Below are 17010 nucleotides of genomic sequence, written 5' to 3'. Positions count from 1 at the left end.
TTTCTCGCTCGTTTAGTGCTCACAGAGGTGCGCATAGGAAGGCTGGTAACGTGCATGTGTTTCCGTTGCTTTTTTCTTTTCTTTCTTTCTTTCTTTTGAGGCTCGCGAAATCTAATTGCCTCTGGTAAGCGATAAGATGAAGATTAGCGGAAGTTTGTCAGACGTTTTGTTTTTTTGACGTGCACACAACCACACAGTTTTCTTGAGTGCGCGCACCTACGCAGTTCGATTACGCTATGGAAGTACATATTAGTGTAAGAGCAGAAACATTTGAGTCTTGCGAAATATTCTCGTGTGCGCATTTTCAAAGCCTTGAACTATAACACTGCATAAAAATTTCAATTCTTATAGGTTTAATTCTTTTTTTTTAGTTGTTATTCATGACTAAAGAGTGCTTATTTACCAACGCAAAATATTTTTTTCACTTTACGGTCACCTTAGAAAAAATTACGGTAATTTTTTTTCGATATAGCTCTCTAAGAAGAATTGGAATCTGCAGTAAAAAAAATCGACCCTGGGCGGTCTGATCTGGCGAAAAAAATCGACCCTCAAAGGGTTACGTCCCCCATTGTTTCCTTACCCTCTCACTCCCGCCACTTCCCAAGCCAACTCACCGCAGCCCTTTAAGGGCAAAAAATGTGAATAAAGACGTGTAAACAACAACCATGGGCATAGTATGTGCATAAAATGTGAGAGCATACGTAGTAGAAGCTGGATACGCTTCTCAGGCAGCTAGACTTTCCTGGTTATACATTTGCACTCTGAAGAGCCCTTTGTATGTGAGCGATTTCCTCACTTGTTCCTAGTGATCTTTAGTGCTCTTAGTAAACAATCCTACATAATGTGCGATGTAACTACAGGAACTTGCCAATGGAATGAACATCGGGATGTGTAAATTGTTTTACCCATATTTTGACAATAGCTGTGCATTCTTCAAAAACAGTTTGAAACATATTCTACATTAGTTTCAATTCTGGCCTTATTCTATTTGTATTTCATTCAGTATGCAAAAATTACTTCTATATAGTGCGACAATGTACCTTCACGTAGCAAATAAACATATCTTGGGCTTTTTTCTTTTTGTTCTGCAAGTTGCACTCCTAAGGATTACTTCCACATCCACTCAGCCATTTTGGTGGCACTTATGCCTTCAGACTGTGGCACGTTACATCCGCGTGAAGAGGCACCTGTACCAACATGTGGCGATTTCAGTGCTGGGTTTTCTTTCAAAGCTTGCTGATTTGTAACTTGTGAACTCAGACATGTAGCAATTGTCTATCAACACCCTTATGCGATGTAGGTGTCAATGTATTAGGCCAAATCTCAATTAGGAATATGCATGTGTGCGCGGTATGCTAGATAACATTCTGTTACACAAGTGTTACTGTATGCTCGGACATGTTGAGCTCCAGAGGTAATTCATAGAATGTTCCAGTATAATGTGGAAAGCTGATTCATTATATTTTAAGAAAGCAACGAAAGAATTTGAAAACACCGATACGACTTGACACATGACACTGATAACACCACAATACCAAAGTCAAGTGTTGCGCCAGATATGTTGGTACACACTTTGGAAATAAATATATTGTAATACAAATTAACAAGTTCTTTAGTTATGATATAGCCAAGGCTATGCAGGTGCGCTGAAGGTTGCAGAGACATTTTTGGTAATCAGTTTAGAGGACATATTTCAGTGTCCACAGCCATGTGATATTCCTTGATGTAACGGCTCAACAACGAAGCATCTGTTCATACACTATGCATAGAAAAGACCGCAGCGTACAGTAAAGTACTCATTAGTGAGAAATTTTGAATGTTACACGGCTCGCTAGGACATGTTCTCGAAGTAAATCGTTCCCTAATTAAACATCCTTCTGCGCGAAAAGTGGTTCACTCTTTTTTTACACAAGTGGTTATCTTCTTATTCTGCCATGAGTGATCATTTTGCCTACAAGTGCGTTGAAGCAAAATGTCTTCACCAAATTTTATTTAATGTATACACCATTTTTGTCATGTGCAGGCTCTCATCACAATAAGCGGCACATTGAAGCCTTCATAGATCGCTTCAGATTCCGTTGGAATTTACGCTAGCATAGTGGCCTTTCTTTGACAGAACAGTGCACACTTACACAAGGTAGGGGTTCTCAGACCCTTTGGCTTTGGTGATGCTTCACCAGCTTTTACATAGTGCTGCAGAACCCCTCCCTCCCTTTTCCCAGTGATCTGCTTACACACGGACTTAACATAAGGGCTCAATTGGGCTTATGGACAACGGAATAGCGATAAGAGGGGACATTGCTGCACACTCAATGCTGTGAGCACAGAGAAGCTGTCATGTTTTGGGAGGATTGGGGTGGGTGGAGAGCGGGGTGGGGGGTGGCCTTTGAATCTGCTTTAGCGTTGCTGCCGCGTCTGGGTTTGGCCTCTGTTATGTGCATTTCGTTGCGTTGTCGTTACTCGATCTTGAGGGCCATTTCTGTTGTTGAGGTACGTACGATGATGTACGGACAATTCTTTTCCGCTCTCCGTAATGCACTGTGCAGGCCAACCATCTGGCTGCCATCCTACGCACAGTGCAGCATTAACGGCATGTTCATGCAAACGGAGGTGTAACATGCACAAAAGCCAACGGTATTTTTTGCGAAGAAATTTGACAAAGCATTCGCATTGTAGAACAGTGTTCGGTGTATCAATCGCAGTGCTAAGCATAAGTTCCCGCGTCGCCTGGAATGTAGCACTGTCCCTCGCCCACCACGGAGTGCTTATCTGTTACTCTCTCTGGTTGCCACCCGGTGTAACGTCAGTATGCATCTACATAGACGAATGCAGGCTTTTTTCACTAAGATGGTGCAACAGACTTAAAGAATGTGCTGTCCATAAGCCATTCTTCATAGTTTTTTCAATGCACACCTTTAAGTACACTTTTGGGAGTTGTCTTTGTCCGAGAGACCCAGGGCACGTCTAAAGTAGGTGGCGGGCATCAGCTGCAGATGCACGAGCGGTGCACTGTGGACACTGGACAATGTGTACGTAGCGCTGACCCCAGGCGGAAGTGATTGCTGGATGGCTTCACTCTTTCCGTACCACGTGGAAACTAGGTGTTTTTGCAGGTTACGCCAGATATCTTTATCTGAAGCTACTACTCCACTCAATATTTTATCTAATACATAAACAAAATGCAGAATGAGTGCACTTTTCACGCATAAAAGCTTTATTAACGAGATCCAGGGAAAACAAGGGGAAGGCGGGAGATGGACATTCAAGACGATGAGGAAAACAAGAACGAGGTGAAGATGGGAGCCAACGTTTCGACAACTGGACTTGTCTTTTCGCATTGAAAATTACAATTATTAACGAGATGTATGTGATAAAAGAGGTATAAATTGCCAAAATGAAGATTGCGGGATAAAATTCAACAATGTTTGTGACGAAATGCTCATGTCTACTAAGAAAAAATGTAACATAACTTATGAGACATGCAAATATATTGCCGTCTAATAGGCACTGTATATACCAAAAAATCAATTTTTCATTCAGCAGGTTTCCCACTTGAAAAATTTTAGTGCAAGCACTACAGTTTGGCGTGCCAGGCTGCGGCCTCCGATATTGCGGGCTGGCTTGTGTCTTCGTTGCTCTCAATGTCCAACGAAGAGGCAGCATCCTACAGGGTGTCTACCAAGTTGACATTTACGAATTCCTTGAGTTTTCCAGGTTTTCCCTGAGTGCCCTTGCAATATTCCCTGAGTGGCACAACTTTGTTTTATGTCAAGACGGGCTCCCTACATCATGCCACCCAATGGTGTCACTCTCTAGTAAGCATGTTAAAAATGAAAAAAAAAAACTTAATCCAGTTTGAATAGTACGGGTTAGTGTTTACATTATTCAAAAAGAAAAGAGAAGGGAGGGGTTATGTAAAATGTACCACGAATAAAATGGCTTCGAAAGTAATAGTAAAACCCATTACAAATCGAGTCGAACATTCTCAAATACGAATAAGAGATGCATAAAGAATATTTTCAAATATGCACTATTTCTATCCACTCATAGCAATCTAGTTGGTTTGAGGCCTGAACTTTATCACGAGCGAGGTTCTCTCGCAGCAGCTGGTGTGTTAACCTCAACTCTCCTGACATACTCTCAGCCCGCGCACAACTCCTCAGTGTTGCGTTTCACTGTTATAAATAGTTTTTTTTTTTTTTTGCTTGGATGAGGGACACCTGCATCTCGGCGTCAGCCAACACTTTGCTTTTAGAGTGCAAGCTCCCTCAAAAACGGCATGCTTCCTTTCCCGCTCATTTCTCAGTATGTACGTCCTTTGTCTTCTTGTTCTCATTCAGTTGCGCATTCGCCACGCGGTCTATTTGAAGCATCCTCTTGGACAGCTGTACAGTCAGCGTCCGATTTTCCGGACTCCCTAGGGGCAGCGAGTGTCCGAAAAAATCAATGCAGGTCTTTTACATCCCTTAAGGGCTGAAATCGCCACAGGCACGTCCGAAAAATCTCTGAAGGCCTGCCAGTACACTTATCAGGCATTTCGGCACTCGTACTGAGATGGGAGATGGTGGGTGCACGCGTGCACAATCAAGGAATACATACTGTGTCCAGTGACAGTTGCCCCTTACCACACTTGTTATGCTTCACAGCGTAACAGTGCTGTAATGAGGGAAAGCTGACTTTCGGGAACCGGAATTATGCAACGCGCCTTGCCTTCCGAGCTTCGAAGCCAATCGCGATGACCACAAAGGCGGTGTCGGTGCCATTGCTAACAGCGGTGAATTCTTCCAATTAAAAACACGGCACAGAACGGCAAGAACCTTAATATCGAACCTCGAAGCAGCTAGGCCTAGCATTGCCGCGGTGGTGGCTACGGCTGCCAGCGGATCTGCGTGCTAGTGTGCCGGTTCAAGGCGAAGAGGTTATCAAATTGGCGGTTGTGGCTTTTAATAATGCCGTTTCGGACCTGCGGTCACGGCAAAAAGTCTGGAAAATCGTACGGTGAAGGGTTCTTGCGTTCGAAATTTCAGACGTTCTTATAAATTGATGCTATGGGGTACGTAGTGTTGCCGCGATACCGTCCGTCCATAGAGTCGCTTGTTTACTGCACTCTGGTAACTCCTCCAGCCAACAACGCGGCGTCAAAGACCATTCGTTACGATTCCGCTCTGTTACTCGACCCAGCATTACCGCGACTTTCGTTCCCTTTCAATAAAATTACAGCTAATTTTCCCTGATAGAAGCACAAATGCCCTGAGTTTTTCCAGACTACTCAATATTCCTGAGAATTCCCGGTTTTCCCTGTTGGTAGACACCCTGATCCTCAGACTCGCTGCTGCTCGATCCACCGATAAAAGCAGCTGAAAAAGCAGCAGAATCACTAGATCTGCGATCTTTCGAAGCGCGAGCGCCTCTCTCCGAGGCAGCAATTTTTGCTGTCTACTTTGACGGTTGCGAAACTTCGGAGTGCATAAAAAGATTAGCACTTTGTGGAAAAAAGCAAACTGCTTAGAAAACAAAAATATAGTTCTTCGCGTCCTGGCGCAGAGTGTCCGTGAGTGGCGCGGAAGGCCTACTTTGCTTTCTGTTTTGACGATCTTGAAAACTTTGGAGTGCGTTCAAAAGTTTTACCATCTGGGGGTAAAAAGTGAACTGCTTAGAAACCAAAATAGTTCTCGTTCATGTCGGATAGCGCAGTATGTCTGTGGGTGGCGTGAAAAGTCTCGAAACCGGCATTTCAAGCCATCGTTAGAGGGCTAACGATGCCCGCTGGGCGCAGTACGGGAAGAGTAAAGCTCTCCGGACAGAGACTTGCTCCACCAGATAAGGAATGTGGGCAACGGAGCAGACACGCTGGGGATAAGGGCACACGTGTCGCACTGGATAATGGATTTTCCGGCACGGAAAACAGAGCGGGGGTCAGAGGGAAGGGAAAGCGTAGTGATGGATGTCAAGAAAGAGTGAACAATGTGGTCTGCAAAATCATTAAATGTTATGGTTATGACCATTTGTACCTGCACCCAGTTTACAGTGATGTTCACTAGCGTAGAATTGGGAATTTTCTGTGGCTGCTTACATATATGAAACGTTTCTTGCTTAACTGCGCCCAGCCTGTCAGTGTAGACGCGGGTTATGTTGATGTTAGGAAAGTTAGTAAGGGTTTCTGTCGCATTCTGTATAACCTGTAGTTCAAATAATAAGAGGTCTAAAAAGTCCGTTGCATAGCTTGATGTGGCTTGGATGTCAGGGTGTGTCAGGTTTGAGAAAGCTATTTTTTCTCTTTAGTTAACCGCCTCATCTGCGTGTATCACGGAGCATCTCGTAGGTGTACGGTCGTTTCAATCGTTGCAATTTGTTTAACTCACCGGCGGAGCTTTATCATCTTGTGAATGGTTATATAGGCATAATTCCAGGGTGAAAGATTGTCCAAGTTCGTATACTCACGGCACAATTTCCATAGAAATCAGAATGGAGCCCCGCGACTCTTGGTATATGTGGTGCCTTCTAAAGGGGTCCTCAACCACCCCTCGGGCTTGGAGAAACACAGTCCTCTGATAGCATGTGCTAATGTGAACATCTCAGCCAAATTCTGGAGTTGTGCGAGACGCACATGGAGCGCAGGGTCACCTATTTTCTCATGCGCACTCTTTTTGACAGACGCCTACGGCAGCCCGACAAGAATTAGGAGCAACTATAGCTACTCCTGACTTTTTCGATAATAACTACGATAGTACATATGTACTTCTGGAACCCCCGCTCGGCCGCAGCCGCCTACATAGGAATCGAACTTCGGCCACCCTGCTTATTGGTGTTGCGGTCGTCAGGTCTCGTTATTTTCGAACACTGAACTAGCACTCAACCATGCGAAACTTACGGTCGCACCACACACACACTGGGACACTTGGGCGCAACTCTGGAGCAGCTCATTTCCATGTACCTTACAGCCAGTTTGAGGTTGGTGGATTGTACTTGTGCAGCTTTTATTTTTTTTTTAGTGCTGTTGCTCTTTGTTGAATTTTCCATTGTGGATGGGGCGCATGTGAGCTCTCAGCTTGGCCGTTCTTCTCCTACGGTGCTAAGGTTTAAACTGGTTCTTGAGTTTGTCGTTGCTTTGCCACTAAGTTTTTTTCCAACGATCACGAAAAAAGGAATTTCTCCATCGTCGGGCTTCCTGTGGTAGATAATGTGCAAGTAGGTGAGCTGTTGCACATCTTCATAGCACTCTGTGTAGCGTCTTCGTGTACTATTTCTTGCCTTGCATTTCTTACTGTTACCCAGTTTATCTCGGATTTTTGTGGCTAGTGAATCGAAGACTTGCTTCAGCACCTGCTCGCCACAATGCAGAAGGCACATGTTCAGTAGCCCAAATGTAAACAATGAAGACGTATATTAAGGAATGTGGCCGAACCACGGATAGTTATACTCGGGCTCAATTTTGCTCTAAGGTTTGCCTGTCTTTGTGTCCAAGAAATTTTGTGAGATTTATTCCAGCTAGATTTCTAAGCTGCTATTTAGTATGGCTTCTTTTGATGGCACTATGGGAGGTACCATGTTTGCACAATGTCCCTCACACCTTTTGTGCAAACACAAGGTAGGTTCATTGCAGGAGCCCGCACTATGTTGTAGATATAAGATGTATACAAATATGGCCGGTGTAGGCTTGATGGCGCATGCCATTTGTTGCGACAGCATAGAAAGAAAAGACGGCTGACACGCTCAATCCCAAACGAACAAGTGCCCCCTTTATTCGAAGACCAGTATATACAGTCAACCAACATCCAGAGGGAGCCACAAACTTTTGGCATACTAACAGAACGGTGGCGTCCTCTACATCTCCCCTCTTAAAAACCACAGAAGAGAGGTGAGGCCAGGAAACAGAAGTTAAAGTGATCTGGGCAAACAACTTGTTGGCCATTACATGTCCACACTACTTGACCAATGTCCATTGAGGACTGTCCCTGGGCGGTTCCTGACCCTGCTGTGCTGGAAGACGGTTCTCGGACTGCAGCAGGATGCTGTGGTGGCTCTTGTATATCTGGTGAAGCTATCTGCTGTTCTCTTGCAGGAAGGAAAGGGATCAGGTGGTGCCAGTTACGCATCATGGCATTTGAACCAAGCTCAACACTGTAGCGTGTACTTCATCGGGTCGCACCTACAGCCTCTGACCTGTCAGTAGCGGGGACAGATTTATGGCCCAGTGACACAAAGTCGCTGGTCTGCTTCTGCTTGTACTTGTTATGTTCCACCTTCTTGTAGACCATGGTGCACACACAACTGCATGCTGTGGTCACTGAAAAGCAAATTTTTTAGGCACGCTTTGTTTACAACTAATTAAGGAGGGAGGCGGCGCTGGCTATCCTTATCCTTCCTATGAGACGCTGCACTGGAGACTGCAAGAGCTTCTCTTGGCATGTTTCTCCACTACAGTAGGGCACCGTATAACTCTATTATGTGGCAAGGTGTCTTGCTCAGAAGCTTCTTCGCCTCTTGCACGGCACGATCTGCCATTCCGTTTAAACAATGGGTATTGTGAGCTTAATGTAGTGTGGATGTTGTCACAGAGCTTCATGTATTCAGCAAACTTGTGGCTGTTAAACGGTAACCTGTTGTCGCTGATAAGTTTGCAGGCAACGCTGTGCGTAGCGAAGACCTCTTGGCACAACTTAATGTCAGCTTCTGCCGTTGTGTGCTTCACGCGCTGAAGCTCAATATATAACAAGTAAAAGTCTGCGTTGCTTGCATACTCCTCTCCCGTTTGGTTGAAAAAGTCGATGCCAACTGTGTGCCAGGGTAGTTTGGGGATGTTGTGGCTCATCATGGTCAGCCATTGGTTCCTGGACTTGTGTTGTCTGCAGAGCGCACACCTTTCCACTTTCTTTACGAAGTTTGCTGTGTTTATTTGACCGGACTAGGAGCAGCGCAGTGGCGACAGTCTAGGCACAGCACAGACTCCGAGCACGAGCAGCACTCACGAGCAAAAGCACTGAAGAGGACGACCCAATCGAAAGCGCAGGATCTATCCAATGCTCCTCAACCGCCGACATACCCTGAAATAACATAGACGTCTCTGGCACATTGCTTCATCTTTTCTGTGCCTCCACGTGCCGCTTGCATGATGTCTAAGACTTGGTTTCTCATGCTGCAGCGAATGCTGAGTCGGTTCGATCTAAAGCGGACATCGTCTTCAACATGGATCTGGTCACGATACAGTCAATATAGCTCGGATTTGTTCCGGGACCAACTTTTTGTCTTCTGGCCATTTTGTGCATGCATGTAGCTTCAGGGTACCGAGATCCTCATCTCAGTTGGTTTCACACTTCATCTGCTGCGGTCTTTCTGTCGAGACTTAACTCTTGGTCGACGTATACTTGAAAGTGCTCTTCTTCCAGCACCCTTTCTTTCGAAGGGAACGGAGACAGGGCATCTGCTATATGAACATCTCGTTTCCCTGTTTGTATATTATCCAAAGTGAGTCTTTCTAGTGTGGGTGGTGGTCACATTCCACTAGGATGCATGGCTGTGCAAAGACGTAGTCCTGAGTGCGGATGCATCCCATGGGCGGCGTCAGGATTTTTTGACCGGAAGAAAAAAATAAAACCAGGTGCCCAGCAGTACCAAAATAACACCAGTTAACTAAATCGCAATATCGCTTCAAAATAGCAATGCGCACCTTAAAGCAATATGTATATCAACTCCAACATATGTAAAGACGCACTAGATTACAAAAAATAAGGATAATACACTCTTGTGGCGCCGGCTGGTGATTCTAAATGCTGGAAATGATAAAAATGACAAAAGGTATATGGGAAAAGAATAACAAACAAATAGATGAGAGGAGAGAATTGAAAAAATAGAGCACGCACTAAGCGTTTCAGTCAGTGCGACATTTGGTCGTGCACTACAGCAGATTTCACAAACGCAAATAACAGCTCTCTGTCTATACACTGTTCACTACTCAAGCTAGGCTACCAACATGGCCTCGGACAGCACCCTATATGGAGTCTCCTTCAAAGTGATGACAGGGACAGATAAAGGTTTCGTCACAACCACAGATGCCAATGCCTGCGCTTTGACCGTATAAGACAAAATACAGCCGGCATTTATTCGATGGTGAAGCGGGTGTTCTAATACTGGTACAGGTATTGGTCCTACGCCTGTGCCGCACAATTTTCCCACGAGATCGCCCCAAAGATATGATGGGGTATCATTATACCGGCATTATACGTATACATCGATTACTGTGCTCAGCTTCAAACATGTCAACAACACGCTGAAGATCTATCTTATTGGCAAGAGATATTGCTCGACCGCAAGCACAGCTATGTCACTCAGACGGCTATTCATCTTGCTGCGAACCGCCGTGATTGCTGAGTGGCTATGGTGTTGGGCTGCTTAGCACGAGGTGGCGGGATTGAATCCTGGCCACTGCGGCCGCATTTAGATGGGGGCAAAATGCGAAAACACCCGTGTACTTAGATTTAGGTGCACGGTAAAGAACCGCAGGTGGTCTAAATTTCCGGAGTCCTCCACTACGGCGTGACTCATAATCAGTAAGTGGTTTTGGCACATAGAACCCCATAATTTAATTTTTAATTTTTCATCTTGCTGCGGTGTCCAATATTTGAAGGCACGAAAACGTGTGTTGGCAAGATGACGATGATGCCGGTATTGTCACGGCGATAAGACCTAGCATGTGCAGGTCGTGGAAGGCTAGATTATGTTCTCCCAAGACAGTCGCCAGTTGCAGCAGTGTCTCTCTTACACTTTCGGCTTCGATCGATGCGCTGAAGAAGTTTCATTATCAGCTTGCACTCAACTTCAATGCTTTCGATGTCGCATGCATAGTGCTCGGTGGAAGGCTTCAGTAAAATGTCCATGAAATTCTCACTCCGTGGGTGAAGGTTGCTAACTCCGCAGAGTACATCATTGTTTTCCCTGAACCGCCTAGTCAGCTCCGCAATCAGGTGGTCCAAAACGGGCGGAAAAACTCCAACTCTGAATGTTTCCGTTGAATCTCGAGACTATTATTCAATGGCCTGTCCTTCACTCAATACATACTGTTCTAAATGCAGCGGAAGGCGCTTCATTCTCTGCTTTTTTCTTTGGAACACCCTGTTCTCCTCAGAAACACTGCCGGTCTGAGCCCAGAGTGCCAAATGCGTTCGGGGAAATTCTCATTTCGGAGAACTCGTCAACGACTGCGCGTGCGATGAGGCATGCCTGACTAAAATTGCAATCTCTACTTTGCAATAGGTCCGAAAGAACCTTAAGGCGGCCGAGTACCTCGGTAAATAGACTTAAATGGAAGAGAAACGAGAAGTTAATTTGCTCAAGCAGACCCTTAGCTTCCGTTGCCCGCCTGCTGCTTGTAGCGATGACTTCGGCGAGGCATACAAGGATAGCAGGAAAGCTTTTCATTGTTGCTATGCAAGCCACTATCTGCCAGACCTATCGTGTGTCGCTGAGATGCTGCAGCTCTATTACTGACAAAGAGTGAATTGCAGATCCACTCAGGAAAATATAGAGGCATTCTAAAAGAGAAAAAATATCTCACCGGTTTTATCACCTTGCAGACATCCGGTTTTTCATGCAGTGGACGTACACTGCCTGCGGCAATTCCTGCCTTAACAGAGCCTGCACGCTGCTTGAGATACCACTCATGACACTCACACCATCATGTGTTTGAGCAATGCACAGACGAGTATCTATGCCACAGCGATTCAACGTTTCCTTTACGTAGCCCAGGAGTGACTTTGCATCCAAGTGGTCAGCGTTGCCGAATCCAAGAAACCGCTCAAAGATAGCCCCAGTTGCGTAGTACCTTAGTACAACTGATAATTGTTCCGTCTTGCTTAGGTCCTTGGTTTCATGGACAATAAGTACAAAGTACTTGAAGGTTTTCATCTCTTCCTTTTTGCTTGTAAATGTGATGTGGCTCAGTATTTCGAGGATCTGGTCTTGTACCGAGTGACGAACGTACTTCGCGTTCGCTGCTCCACCACTGCTTCTTTCCTACAATGTCGTCATATTTCCCAAACAACTTCAAGAGCTCAACAATGTTTCCCTTGCTTTCACTTGAGGCACTTTCATCGTGGTATCTCTGAGGGATTTCTTGAACGGCAATGAATCTCAAAATATCTGCGACTCTTCCTTTATAGAGGCGATGTTCCTGCGCCCTCCTGGAGTACGCGTCGCTGAGATGTGTTGCAACTGACTTGCTGTCTTCCTGACTTAATCTGCGTGTAGGAAACCCACGATGTCTTGCAAGACTTATGAGCGAGCGAGTTTTCGTGCTTTCTGAGACCAGCATCTTTTTCTAGGGCTTTGTTCCAGTTACTGTATCCAGCATTGACAAATGCAGATTTCTCATATGCACCAGTAGAAAACATTCTGCAAGGGTAACAGAAAGCTGCGTCAGCCTGCGCGCTGCATTCCAACCAAGGAAATAGGTGGTACTAGTCCGAGTGGAAGCTTATGCTCAATTTGCCGTACTTCGTAGATGGAAACGGGTTCAGTATTGGCTGTGTGGGTGATTGTCTTAAATCTCGTAATGTCCAACTGGCCTGCATGGTCGACATCCACATCCGAGGTGGTGAATTCGGTCGCGGAATCAGGTTCATCCATTGCTGCACACGATGCAGAAAGCTCATCGCACTCACTGTCCATTTGCACTGACGAGGACGGACAAGCATCGTCGGAAGTGATGCTTTTCACAGTCTCTTCAAGAGGAGTCAAAATAGAGCGCTGAGAAGGATTTTCTTGTTCATGGCGCGTCTCCGAATCTCCCATTGTTGAAGCAGAAAGCTCGGTGTGTACGCATTGCTGCTTGGCCCGTTGCTCGCTTTCTAAAAAAAGTCGGCAATGAACCTCTTATGCAACATGCTAAGGCAACCCAAAGGTCCTGTGGTGTTGACCACACGTTGGAACCTCTTCTGGTGGCGAGATGGGCTGGCTTTCCCTCCCGCGTTACGAGCACTGCTTGCGAGCGAGCAAACGAACTGGCTGAAGTTGTTAGTACCACCGCTGCAGTGAACTAGAAGACTAGAAGGGGTCAGTGCAATGAAGGGAACGGCTGCGTCGCAGCGTGAATGGTGCGCCCTGGCACGATCGTAGCTGCGGCGCTGTCGACGCTCATTACTGAAGCTCCTGGTACAACTCAATACGGCAAAGAGCGTTTCTTGGACGTTTACGAAAGGCAAGCCACCCTATTCATCACATGCCTATCCAGAAGTCAACACAGCTTTGACGCCGACAGGTCAAGACCCTCTACCTGAACATGACAAGCTGAACTAATGGATGAAAGGGGCCAAAGTCGACTGCTACTGAAGAACAGCGCCGACCTTGGATTCCTAGGTTACAATACGCTTACACATGTCATACCGTGAAAGTCGGGAGTTCGGCGGAACGTTGTGAAATCCTGGCGGTATATTACGACCGACTCAATATTTGTAATTCGCCGCGATACAGTCATCAGGTTCTCTAGTCTAGTTGCCTAAGGAAGACGAGGGGATAAAAAGTGGAGACCTTTAATTCAGAGAGGCTTATGTGTCCCGATGTGAACTCGGACGTTTAATATGCTTCTACATGGAGTGGGCTTCCGTACCTGGAGCCCGTGTACATAATGCAAATAAACCCGTTTACAGCGAAGCTTCTTTTCCTTCGACGTTCCCACTGCTGCTGCTGCTGCTGCTGCTGTCTCGCACACCGCATTGGAGGGTGGCTCAGTGCGCGTATATACATGACAGGAGCGCGGCAGAGAAGGCGACGCGAGAAACTCGCTTGGACTTTGCATCGCGTCAAATGTGCACATACCCTCTGGAGCTCCCTGGTCGTCACTACATTAGCAGCTTGACAGCTGTAATGATCCGTGACCCTTCGCAAAAGCATTGCAGAAAGTGCAGCACTTACCTTTCTACTAACGTGCAAGTCCAGAGGCTAGCTCGATAGAATGGTTGAGAGGAGGGGAAGAGGAAGCAGAGATAGGATAGAAGAGACGCAGTTGCTAAACGAGTGAATAACAGCCTTATCATAAGAAGCCAGCAAACATTGACACCAAGGACAACATAGGGGAAATTACTTGTACTTACTAAATGAATTAAAGAAAATGAAATCAATGCAAATGAAAGTGGACGAAAAACAACTTGTCGCAGGTGGGGAATAATCCCACGTCTTCGCATTACGCTTGCGATGCTTTACCAATTCCGCTACCGCGGCGCCGTTTTCCCATTTACTTTCTTGGGCATTTATGTTTTCTACTAGAACCCTGGGAGTGTTAGCCAGCGCCTCCACTCACAAACCTTGGCGGCGGATGTGTAACATCTTTTCTGTCGCAGGCGTCAGGAGTACGTGATCTTCCTGGGTCAAGGCAACTGGTCAATAAACCGACGCATGCTACCTGAAGGCATCAATGTTGTCGGATTTGAGACCGTCGTGAAGTAATAAACCCAAAACCACTTTTCTACGTACTTTTTCGCTGAAGCGCCACGGGACACTCCCTAATCTTTCTAAGTATTTGTTTTTACGTCACCCGCTATCCCTGGGCGCGCAGTGTGCTCAGCCCAGCCCGCATTCGCAGAGCTTAGGCGGACTAGGTAAGTTAATTTTAAATGCGTGGGCATTTGTATGCTTACCCAACAAGAAAACCACGTTCGAGAAAGCGCCCGCAGCAACGAGCGAATTTGCCATTGCGTTGCCTCTCACTTCAATGCCAACGAAGCGGCAAGAACACAGTGGTGACGGTGCTCGCAGCAAATGCCCCACTCTTCCACTTGCGCAAATCGCTTTCAAGTTACGTGCGCGCGCTTCTAAGTGGCGAGAACACAGCGCGCAAAATTATGATTCATTGGACCACCAAAGTTCTGCGTATGTCCACCATTCATATGTAAGGGTCATTCTTGGATATCCATGGGATCGTCCCATGCACGCAAACTGATGTTCACATAAACGTCTAATGAACGTCATAATGGGATGTTCAGACGTCCAAGAGATGTCTAAATATGGATTATTGTATTGCATAACCCAGAGCATGCCCTAGGGACATTTTTGTCAGGATGTAGCACGCTTCTGGGACATTTTGTGTTACATATCGTCCAAAGGACATTTGTGGGACATTTGGTTTTGGATTTAGGATGTACACGGGACGTGCAAACTGATTATAAATTAACATAATAGGGGTGTTCTGCATAATGTGCCGTAGCAGTGCAACAAGCTTGCTGCATTTTAAATACCATTAGCAAAGCTTGGCCTGGTTTTGTGTTGGCCTGTGGAGCAATGATGAAAAGGAACTGCATGGCTCTTGAAATCCCAGTGGTCAAATGAAGCTACCAAACATTAATAAGCCTAAGTACCGGGAGGCGGGCCAGGAATACACCCCACGGCATCTCAAAGCATACTAAAGAAGGCTGCAATGCAGCTAAGCATTGTGCACATAATTCCCTGCTACGGTAAGCTAATACCTTACATACAACTTGATATAACTGCATTAAACCAGAACATATAGACATGCAAGCTCTACTTTTTTGGGCTAACAGGAACGAAGCTACAGAACTAAATTCTGCTAGCTGCTGAATCATTTGACAATCTCATTAAAAATACAGCATTTAGTTCATAAAACAGTAACAGGAGAATCAGAAGTTCAACTCTCAACTGCATTCAGCAGTTTTCAGTAAAGCGCATCAATGCAAACGAATAAAATTCAATAATTTCATCACACAAGCTCAGCCATTAGAAATTATTTTTGATGCACCATGGTTATAAAACTGTGGATGAATTAAATTGTTTGCAAATGCACTTTGAGTAGCAAGAAAATTTAAGAATTCGCAGTGGAGCCACTTCTGAAGTTACCATGAGACTTGCTGTGGGCTCTTTCATAGTGGCAGTCCCATCAATGTAAAATTTTCTAACAGTTCAGATATGTTAGCCACTTTAGGTTACCAGAGTCTTTCTCTAGGCCATATTTACTAGCTACAGACACTAACACAAGTTATGCTAAAGCTGTCACAACTACATTAGGCATTAATGAAATTACTTGAGACTAGTTCAGTGGTCATATATAGACACAAACAGCTTCTGTATGATCATCCATTTCTATAGCTATTGTGTATCCATAACAAATTCTGGTAAATGTCACCAGAGCAAACATTGCCACTTTCAGTTGAGCTAATATTTGCAGATGCACCTCAGCCAGTAAAAGAATTTTAAAAGCACTCTGCAAGAATGGGCCGTACAAAGGTAGTAGGAGGCCTATTGCAGGCTGGCTCACTTCAGCGGTCGCAGGCACATAAATGCAATATATGCTGTAAAATTCACAGATGTCTTAACCATGAAGGAAGCTACTCCAGCCTTTCTGCGGGCATGCTCCAGTGGTGTCACACAGTGAAATTACTAAAGATTTGAGAGATACACTGGGCATTAATAAAATTACTAAAGGATCACTTAAGCCGTTGCAGACACGAACATTACTCGAGAGTTCACAGGTACAAAAGCTGTTACAAGACACTTGCTTCAGCACAAAACGAAACTGATTTCACAGGTACTAGAAGTGACAAGATACTTGCGGTACTTGAGTGGTCAAAGATACAAATTCACCTTATGTGTTCACAGGCTCGAAGGCTTCTAAGCAAGTAAACAGAAGCTGAATGTGGCCTTTTCGTGGTCACAGCCAAATATTGCTGAAGCCGTCACATGTACCTTGGCGACTACTCAATTAATTAAAGGTTATCAGCATGCTCGCTTCAGCAGTTATAGACACAAAATTGCATTGTACGAGTTTACCTGTATCATAAGTTAACAGAGGATTTGTGTGGGCTTGCTTCAACAGTCACAGGGACAAAACTCAACCAAGAGCTTACAGGTACGTCGGCCCATAAGGAAGTTACCACTCCCTGCATGGGTGCAGCCTTTCATCCATGGTTGCAGATACAGAACAGGAGAGATCACGGGTACTCTACACAATTTAGTAGGCATCCTGCAGGATCCGTTCCAGTGGTCGGAAACACGAAAATGCACTGTTAA

The 17010-nt window shown here is 45.4% G+C and overlaps 1 protein-coding gene and 1 pseudogene across 1 annotated transcript in view; one reads left to right on the top strand and one right to left on the bottom strand.

Annotated features, from left to right (window-relative positions):
- The window catches only part of LOC142590444 (uncharacterized), a 75371-nt gene extending 60904 nt beyond the window's left edge, over nucleotides 1-14467 (top strand). Inside the window, exon 4 of the transcript XR_012830145.1 lies at nucleotides 14331-14467. The gene's annotated coding sequence lies outside the window, so the exon portion shown is untranslated. The remainder of the gene's footprint in view (nucleotides 1-14330) is intronic.
- Nucleotides 7317-12621, bottom strand: LOC142591497 (uncharacterized; annotated as a pseudogene).
- Nucleotides 14468-17010: the final 2543 nt, after the last annotated feature.

This window comes from Dermacentor variabilis, chromosome 8, assembly GCF_050947875.1.
Source record: "Dermacentor variabilis isolate Ectoservices chromosome 8, ASM5094787v1, whole genome shotgun sequence".
NCBI lineage: Eukaryota > Metazoa > Arthropoda > Arachnida > Ixodida > Ixodidae > Dermacentor > Dermacentor variabilis.
The sequence above is the reverse complement of the archived record's forward strand: the minus strand, read 5'-3'. Positions and strand labels throughout refer to the sequence as shown.